We start from the raw sequence: 10,482 nt of genomic DNA on the forward strand, positions 1-10,482 counted from the left end.
CACTGCTATCATCACTGCTACCTTCCTTCTTGTTTCCTACTTCCTCGCTAGAATATAAGGAATCTAATTCCAGTCATACTCCTATCCTTGATCATACTCTTCCTAGCCCTTTTCTTACTCGCCACTTTCACCCATTCACGATCGTTCTTTGCTATCAGCCTGATACGTTTTCTTCTCTTTCTTCACATCACTTTTACCTTTCTTCTCATGATTCCTATCACATTTCTGTTCATCCTTGCTATGCCTTATTCCCTTATCTTCAATCTCACTATCACTATTACTATTACTATCACTATCACTTCCTTTCCCATTATCACTAACCTTAGCCTTCTCATCCACTATCAACCCATTACCTGAAGCTGAGGACACTCGTCCGACTGCACCTTCACCTATTAAAGTTTTCATCATCCCCATGACTTGCCCCATCATAGCTTCCAATCGGTTCTCCATTCGTTCCTCATTCTCTTTCATCCTCATCTCAACACATTCTTCCACTCTCTCTACAGTTCCCTTTAACTCCCTAAGCTCCTTCTGCATCGCCTCATTCTCCCAGTTCAACCTCTCATTCTCTACTAGCAACCTCTCTTTCTCAACTATCAACATCTGCTCCCGTTCTTGATAATGCCGCAATTCCTCCTCCAAAGCCTTTAATTTACCTTCCATTTTTCTTCAACCTTAATCTAATTTCTTATCCTATCAGTCCTTCGTCAAAGAGTCCAGCTTCAATCCCACCTTGGCAGTCCCTGTTCGGGCGCCAAAATAATGTAGCGGGATGTTGCAAGGACAACCCCCACACCCTGAATCACACTTACTGACAATGGTCTCCACAAAACAAACTTTCCCCTTACGTAATCTACAACCAGACTTTTAGACAAAAAGGACGAAATAAACAAAACATATCCTAAAAACTATATTTCCTTACAAACTAAAACGGTCAACATAAACCAAAAAAAACACACTTATCACTAATCATACACTTAACACAAAATAGACATTAATCATACCACCATTCAAATAACCCCTCAAAATAAATAACGCTTAAAACTTACAAAACATACAAAAAAAACGTAACATAATTCAAATAAACCAAATTTAAACCCTAACAAAACTTAACACTAAACCACACACCAACACCAAAATATGTATCTTTATATATATTTTATGGACACCAATACAAAGCCGACTGTCTTTTACGGCAACTACCACAACCACAGCTTTGTTGTCAACAGATTAAACTGCGTGGCAATTTGCCACAACTGCCTCGCTTAATTGGTTGGTAGTCATCATCCCCATCATCATCATCATCATCATCATCATCATCATCATCAACAATCCAAATACAAAGGCCAGGTCATCATCGGTTCAGCAATCCAAAAGCAGTCCAAACAAAATCGTAATACAGGCCAGGTCATCAACAATAATCAAAATATCTCTCTCAAAGGAGGAATCACGGCCTGCCAAAATAAAAAAGAAAAACACTTACGAACACTCCTAAATAACTTAACTATCGCATTATAATCAAAGATAGATAATAAATTGTTCCTATCATTCACAATCACGACAAGCAAAGATAAACAAAACTGTACTTACTTAGAATATAAATAATAACTTCCACGCTGGTCGAAAAATGATTAAATAAGGTAAAATCCAGCATTCAAACACAACTGAATCGAGCAGCAGTCAAATCAAAATAAGCATTCACAAAAGACATTCACCACTGTCGTAACCTAACTAAAAACATAAACAAACAATCTCATTTATACCAACAGTCTTTCTAACCACAAACAATCGATACACTAACTACCTCTCTCTCTCTCTCTCTCTCTCTCTCTCTCTCTCTCTCTCTCTCTCTCTCTCTCCCTCTCTCTCTCAGGATTTGGCAAAAAACAAAAATATAAAAACAAAAATAAATCCTCCACATTCCTCCCCCCTTACTTTGCCAAATCCTACTACATTTTCACGCAACCACTTACAGTATTTTTTTCATTACCCAGTCGCAGTCGGGAACGGGACCATCTACTCCAAGTAACTGGGCCTCCATACACTCGCTCATTCGTTTCTTCCTTATCACAATCATTCGCTACATTAACACTCTTCCTACCTAAATCCCTATCATCTAATATTTCATGTACAATCCCATCTACCTCGTTCTCGTCTGGCCCTATAATTACACTTATTTCTGTAAACAGTTCATCCATTTCATCAAAAACATTCTCAACTTTAGCAAAAGATTCATTCATGCTACTTATCATTCTCTTATCTCTCATTCTCGCATTCGTCATCCTTTCTTTTACATCATCTAAGGAAAAGCCACACACACTGTAAGTATCATTCATACTTAACCATGATTCATCTGTATTAACACATTTATCTTCCATACACACTTGTACATTTACACCCTTGTCATACTTTTTTCTATTCTCACTTTTACTTATAAAATTTTCCCTTTTTTCATCCTTACTTAAAACTTTCAAACGCCTCTTTTTCCTATATTCAACTAACACTAATTGTTTATTTGCCAGCCCTAACTTCTCATGCATACTAGATTCATACTTGCTCATTTCCAACCAATTATTCATCCCCTTCTCACAAACATTGATCCTATTCCTTCCGCACACACAGGAGGACTCACCCAGCTGAACCCTCTTACACTTTAGTTTCCCGAACATCCTGGCTGATTTAATCACTTCTTCCTACATACTCTAGCTACATGCCCATCTGCACCACATTCACTACACTTACTTGCACATTCTAGCATAATGACCATCCTTACCACAGTTACCACAAATCACATTCATACGATTACTACGACATCCACTCGCTATGTGCCCAGTCATACCACACCGATAACATTTTACCCCTTTCTCTTTCTTGCACTCGCTAATTCTATGCCCTACCTCACCATATCCAAAACAAGCACCTAGAGCCCATCTACATTCATTCTTCTTATGACCTGCTTTCCCACACCTATAACACTTTTCATCACGGACACGGCTATCTGACATACCTTGATGTGCACTCGCACTCCTATCCCTATTGCGCCAATTACCCTGCCTAAATCCTTCATTTGTCCTTACAGGTATTCCCACATTACTCGCCCTGACACTCCTATCTACTACACTATCAGCTACCCTCATTGGTCCTCTCAAAATTGCATCCTTATAACTACCAAATTCTATTACACTTTCTTCCATTCCAGTTCTTACACTCACAGATTTACTTTCTTTCATGCACCTATCTAACTCATAATCCTCAACTATCTCTAGTATATCATCCCAGGTCAATCTCTCTTGCGTCCACCTCATTTTCTCCTTGCGTTTCAAATTAATAAACTCAGCAACATTCTCAGGTACAGTAGCCAAAAACTTCCTCATTAACTCCTTATTCTCATTTATACCTTCATCCCCATACTTCTTTCTTGCTAAAGTTTCCAACCTACCTACATACATTGATATAGCTTCTCCTGCATTCATCCGTGCCTCATCAAAATCATTCTTACGCTTATACCTAACACTCCCTTTCATACGTTTTACCTGCTCAATTATTCTCTTTTTCACACTTTCATAATCAACGTTACCTACACTCATTATCACTCCATACATCGTCAACAAATACCCAGTCAAATATTCTCCTAACTCCTTAGCCCAAACTCTTTTACTATCACCATACTTATCCTGACAATACCTCTCATACTCCTTGAAAAACTCGTATACATCCCTACTACTATGCTCATTGAACCTTTCACACCGAGGTACCTCTCTCATAAACACAGTCTTACACACATCACGTTCATTCTCACTGCTATCATCACTGCTACCTTCCTTCTTGTTTCCTACTTCCTCGCTAGAATATAAGGAATCTAATTCCACAGTCATACTCCTATCCTTGATCATACTCTTCCTAGCCCTTTTCTTACTCGCCACTTTCACCCATTCACGATCGTCCTTGCTATCAGCCTGATACTTTTTCTTCTCTTTCTTCACATCACTTTTACCTTTCTTCTCATGATTCCTATCATATTTCTGTTCATTGTTACTATGCCTTATTCCCTTATCTTCAATCTCACTATCGTTATTACTATTACTATCACTATCACTTCCTTTCCCATTATCACTAACCTTAGCCTTCTCATCCACTATCAATCCATTACCCGAAGCTGAGGACACTCCTCCGACTGCACCTACACCCATTAAAGTTTTCATCATCCCCATGACTTGCCCCATCATAGCTTCCAATCGATTCTCCATTCGTTCCTCATTCTCTTTCATCCTCATCTCAACACATTCTTCCACTCTCTCTACAGTTCCCTTTAACTCCCTAAGCTCCTTCTTCATCGCCTCATTCTCCCAGTTCAACCTCTCATTCTCTACTAGCAACCTCTCTTTCTCAACTATCAACATCTGCTCCCGTTCTTGATAATGCCGCAATTCCTCCTCCTAAGCCTTTAATTTACCTTCTATTTTTCTTCAACCTTAATCTAATTTCTTATCCTATCAGTCCTTTGTCAAAGAGTCCAGCTTCAATCCCACCTTGGCAGTCCCTGTTCGGGCGCCAAAATAATGTAGCGGGATGTTGCAAGGACAACCCCCACACCCTGAATCACACTTACTGACAATGGTCTCCACAAAACAAACATTCCTATTACGTAATCTACAACCAGACTCTTAGACAAAAAGGACGAAATAAACAAAACATCCTAAAAACTATATTTCTTTACAAACCAAAACGGTCAACATAAACCAAAAAAAACACACTTATCACTAATCATACACTTAACACAAAATAGACATTAATCATACCACCATTCAAATAACCCCTCAAAATAAATAACGCTTAAAACTTACAAAACATACAAAAAAAACGTAACATAATTCAAATAAACCAAATTTAAACCCTAACAAAACTTAACACTAAACCACACACCAACACCAAAATATATATCTTTATATATATTTTATGGACACCAACACAAAGCCGACTGTCTTTTACGGCAACTACCACAACCACAGCTTTGTTGTCAACAGATTAAACTGCGTGGCAATTTGCCACAACTGCCTCGCTGAATTGGTTGGTAGTCATCATCCCCATCATCATCATTATCATCATCATCATCATCATCATCATCAACAATCCAAATACAAAGGCCAGGTCATTATCGGTTCAGCAATCCAAAAGCAGTCCAAACAAAATCGTAATACAAGCCAGGTCATCAACAATAATCAAAATATCTCTCTCAAAGGAGGAATCACGGCCTGCCAAAATAAAAAAGAAAAACACTTACAAACACTCCTAACTAACTTAACTATCGCCCTATAATCAAAGATAAATGATAAATTGTTCCTATCATTCATAATCACGACAAGCAAAGATAAACAAAACTGTTACTTACTTAGAATATAAATAATAACTTCCACGCTGGTCGAAAAATGATTAAATAAGGTAAAATCCAGCATTCAAACACAACTGAATCGAGCAGCAGTCAAATCAAAATAAGCATTCACAAAAGACATTCACCACTGTCGTAACCTAACTAAAAACATAAACAAACAATCTCATTTATACCAACAGTCTTTTTCACCACAAACAATCGATACACTAACTACTTCTCTCTCTCTCTCTCTCTCTCTCTCTCTCTCTCTCTCTCTCTCTCTCTCTCTCTCTCTCTCTCTCTCTCAGGATTTGGCAAAAAACAAAAATATAAAAACAAAAATAAATCCTCCACATTCCTCCCCCCTTACTTTGCCAAATCCTACTACATTTTCACGCAACCACTTACAGTATTTTTTTCATTACCCAGTCGCAGTCGGGAACGGGACCATCTACTCCAAGTAACTGGGCCTCCATACACTCGTTCATTCGTTTCTTCCCTATCACAATCATTCGCTACATTAACACTCTTCCTACCTAAATCCCTATCATCTAATATTTCATGTACAATCCCATCTACCTCGTTCTCGTCTGGCCCTATAATTACACTCATTTCTGTAAACAGTTCATCCATTTCATCAAAAACATTCTCAACTTTAGCAAAAGATTCATTCATGCTACTTATCATTCTCTTATCTCTCATTCTCGCATTCGTCATCCTTTCTTTTACATCATCTAAGGAAAAGCCACACACACTATAAGTATCATTCATACTTAACCATGATTCATCTGTATTAACACATTTATCTTCCATACACACTTGTACATTTACACCTTTGTCATACTTTTTTCTATTCTAACTTTTACTTATAAAATTTTCCCTTTTTTCATCCTTACATAAAACTTCCAAACGCCTCTTTTTCCTATATTCAATTAACACTAATTGTTTATTTTCCAGCCCTAACTTCTCATGCATACTAGATTCATACTTGCTCATTTCCAACCAATTATTCATCCCATTCTCACAAACATTGATCCTATTCCTTCCGCACACACAGGAGGACTCACCCAGCTGAACCCTCTTACACTTTAGTTTCCCGAACATCCTGGCTGATTTAATCCCTTATTCCTACATACTCTAGCTACATGCCCATCTGCACCACATTCACTACACTTACTTGCACATTCTAGCATAATGACCATCCTTACCACAATTACCACAAATCACATTCATACGATTACTACGACATCCACTCGCTATGTGCCCAGTCATACCACACCGATAACATTTTACCCCTTTCTCTTTCTTGCACTCGCTAATTCTATGCCCTACCTCACCACATCCAAAACAAGCACCTAGAGCCCATCTACATTCATTTTCTTATGACCTACTTTCCCACACCTATAACACTTTTCATCACGGACACGGCTATCTGACATACCTTGATGTGCACTCGCACTCCTATCCCTATTGCGCCAATTACCCTGCATAAATCCTTCATTTGTCCTTACAGGTATTCCCACATTACTCGCCCTGACACTCCTATCTACTACACTATCAGCTACCCTCATTGGTCCTCCTAAAATTGCATCCTTATAACTACCAAATTCTATTACACTTTCTTCCATTCCAGTTCTTACACTCACAGATTTACTTTCTTTCATGCACCTATCTAACTCATAATCCTCAACTATCTCTAGTATATCATCCCATGTCAATCTCTCTTGCGTCCACCTCATTTTCTCCTTGCGTTTCAAATTAATAAACTCAGCAACATTCTCAGGTACAGTAGCCAAAAACTTCCTCATTAACTCCTTATTCTCATTTATACCTTCATCCCCATACTTCTTCCTTGCTAAAGTTTCCAACCTACATACATACATTGATATAGCTTCTCCTGCATTCATCCGTGCCTCATCAAAATCATTCTTACGCTTATACCTAACACTTCTTTTCATACGTTTTACCTGCTCAATTATTCTCTTTTTCACACTTTCATAATCAACGTCACCTACACTCATTATCACTCCATACATCGTCAACAAATACCCAGTCAAATATTCTCCTAACTCCCTAGCCCAAACTCTTTTACTATCACCATACTTATCCTGACAATACCTCTCATACTCCTTAAAAAACTCGTATACATCCCTACTACTATGCTCATTGAACCTTTCACACCGAGGTACCTCCCTCATAAACACAGTCTTACACACATCACGTTCATTCTCACGGCTATCATCACTGCTACCTTCCTTCTTGTTTCCTACTTCCTCGCTAGAATATAAGGAATCTAATTCCACAGTCATACTCCTATCCTTGATCATACTCTTCCTAGCCCTTTTCTTACTCGCCACTTTCACCCATTCACGATCGTCCTTGCTATCAGCCTGATACTTTTTCTTCTCTTTCTTCACATCACTTTTACCTTTCTTCTCATGATTCCTATCACATTTCTGTTCATCCTTACTATGCCTTATTCCCTTATCTTCAATCTCACTATCACTATTACTATTACTATCACTATCACTTCCTTTCCCATTATCACTAACCTTAGCCTTCTCATCCACTTTCAACCCATTACCCGAAGCTGAGGACACTCCTCCGACTGCACCTTCACCCATTAAAGTTTTCATCATCCCCATGACTTGCCCCATCATAGCTTCCAATCGGTTCTCCATTCGTTCCTCATTCTCTTTCATCCTCATCTCAACACATTCTTCCACTCTCTCTACAGTTCCCTTTAACTCCCTAAGCTCCTTCTGCATCGCCTCATTCTCCCAGTTCAACCTCTCATTCTCTACTAGCAACCTCTCTTTCTCAACTATCAACATCTGCTCCCGTTCTTGATAATGCCGCAATTCCTCCTCCAAAGCCTTTAATTTACCTTCCATTTTTCTTCAACCTTAATCTAATTTCTTATCCTATCAGTCCTTCGTCAAGGAGTCCAGCTTCAATCCCACCTTGGCAGTCCCTGTTCGGGCGCCAAAATAATGTAGCGGGATGTTGCAAGGACAACCCCTACACCCTGAATCACACTTACTGACAATGGTCTCCACAAAACAAACTTTCCCCTTACGTAATCTACAACCAGACTCTTAGACAAAAAGGACGGAATAAACAAAACATATCCTAAAAAACTATATTTCCTTACAAACTAAAACGGTCAACATAAACCAAAAAAAAACACACTTATCGCTAATCATACACTTAACACAAAATAGACATTAATCATACCACCATTCAAATAACCCCTCAAAATAAATAACGCTTAAAACTTACAAAACATACAAAAAAAAACGTAACATAATTCAAAAAAACCAAATTTAAACCCTAACAAAACTTAACACTAAACCACACACCAACACCAAAATATGTATCTTTATACATATTTTATGGACACCAACACTAAGCCGACTGTCTTTTACGGCAACTACCACAACCACAGCTTTGTTGTCAACAGATTAAACTGTGTGGCAATTTGCCACAACTGCCTCGCTGAATTGGTTGGTAGTCATCATCCCCATCATCATCATTATCATCATCATCATCATCATCATCATCAACAATCCAAATACAAAGGCCAGGTCATCATCGGTTCAGCAATCTAAAAGCAGTCCAAACAAAATCGTAATACAGGGCAGGTCATCAACAATAATCAAAATATCTCTCTCAAAGGAGGAATCACGGCCTGCCAAAATAAAAAAGAGAAACACTTACGAACACTCCTAACTAACTTAACTATCGCACTATAATCAAAGATAAATAATAAATTGTTCCTATCATTCACAATCACGACAAGCAAAAGATAAACAAAACTGTACTTACTTAGAATATAAATAATAACTTCCCACGCTGGTCGAAAAATGATTAAAATAAGGTAAAAATCCAGCATTCAAACACAACTGAATCGAGCAGCAGTCAAATCAAAATAAGCATTCACCCAAGACATTCACCACTGTCGTAACCTAACTAAAAACATAAACAAACAATCTCATTTATACCAACAGTCCTTTCTCACCACAAACAATCGATACACTAACTACCTCTCTCTCTCTCTCTCTCTCTCTCTCTCTCTCTCTCTCTTCTCTCTCTCTCTCTCCTCTCTCTCTTCTTCTCTCTCTCTCTCTACTCTATCTCTCTCTCTCAGGATTTGGCAAAAAAACAAAAATATAAAAACAAAAATAAATCCTCCACATTCCTCCCCCCCTTACTTTGCCAAATCCTACTACATTTTCACGCAGCCCACTTACAGTATTTTTTTTCATTACCCAGTCGCAGTCGGGAACGGGGACCATCTACTCCAAGTAACTGGGGCCCTCCATACACTCGTTCATTCGTTTCTTCCCTATCACAATCATTCGCTACATTAACACTCTTTCCTACCTAAATCCCTATCATCTAATATTTCATGTACAATCCCATCTACCTCGTTTCTCGTCTGGCCCTATAATTACACTCATTTCTGTAAACAGTTCATCCATTTCATCAAAAACATTCTCAACCTTTAGCAAAAGATTCATTCATGCTACTTATCATTCTCTTATCTCTCATTCTCGCATTCGTCATCCTTTCTTTTACATCATCTAAGGAAAAGCCACACACACTATAAGTATCATTCATACTTTAACCATAATTCATCTGTATTAACACATTTATCTTCCATACACACTTGTACATTTACACCCTTGTCATACTTTTTTTCTATTCTCACTTTTACTTATAAAATTTTCCCTTTTTTCATCCTTACTTAAAACTTTCAAACGCCTCTTTTTCCATATATTCAACTAACACTAATTGTTTATTTTCCAGCCCTAACTTCTCATGCATACTAGATTCATACTTGCTCATTTTCCAACCAATTATTCGTCCCATTCTCACAAACATTGATTCCTATTCCTTCCGCACACACAGGAGGACTCACCCAGCTGAACCCTCTTACACTCTAGTTTCTCGAACATCCTGGCTGACTTAATCCCTTCTTCCTACATACTCTAGCTACATGCCCATCTGCACCACATTCACTACACTTTACCCCGCGGCTCCTTGCACATTCTAGCATAATGACCATCCTTACCACAATTACCACAAATCACATTCATACGATTACTACG

This window comes from Palaemon carinicauda, chromosome 12, assembly GCF_036898095.1.
Source record: "Palaemon carinicauda isolate YSFRI2023 chromosome 12, ASM3689809v2, whole genome shotgun sequence".
In the NCBI taxonomy this organism is placed as follows: Eukaryota; Metazoa; Arthropoda; class Malacostraca; order Decapoda; family Palaemonidae; genus Palaemon; species Palaemon carinicauda.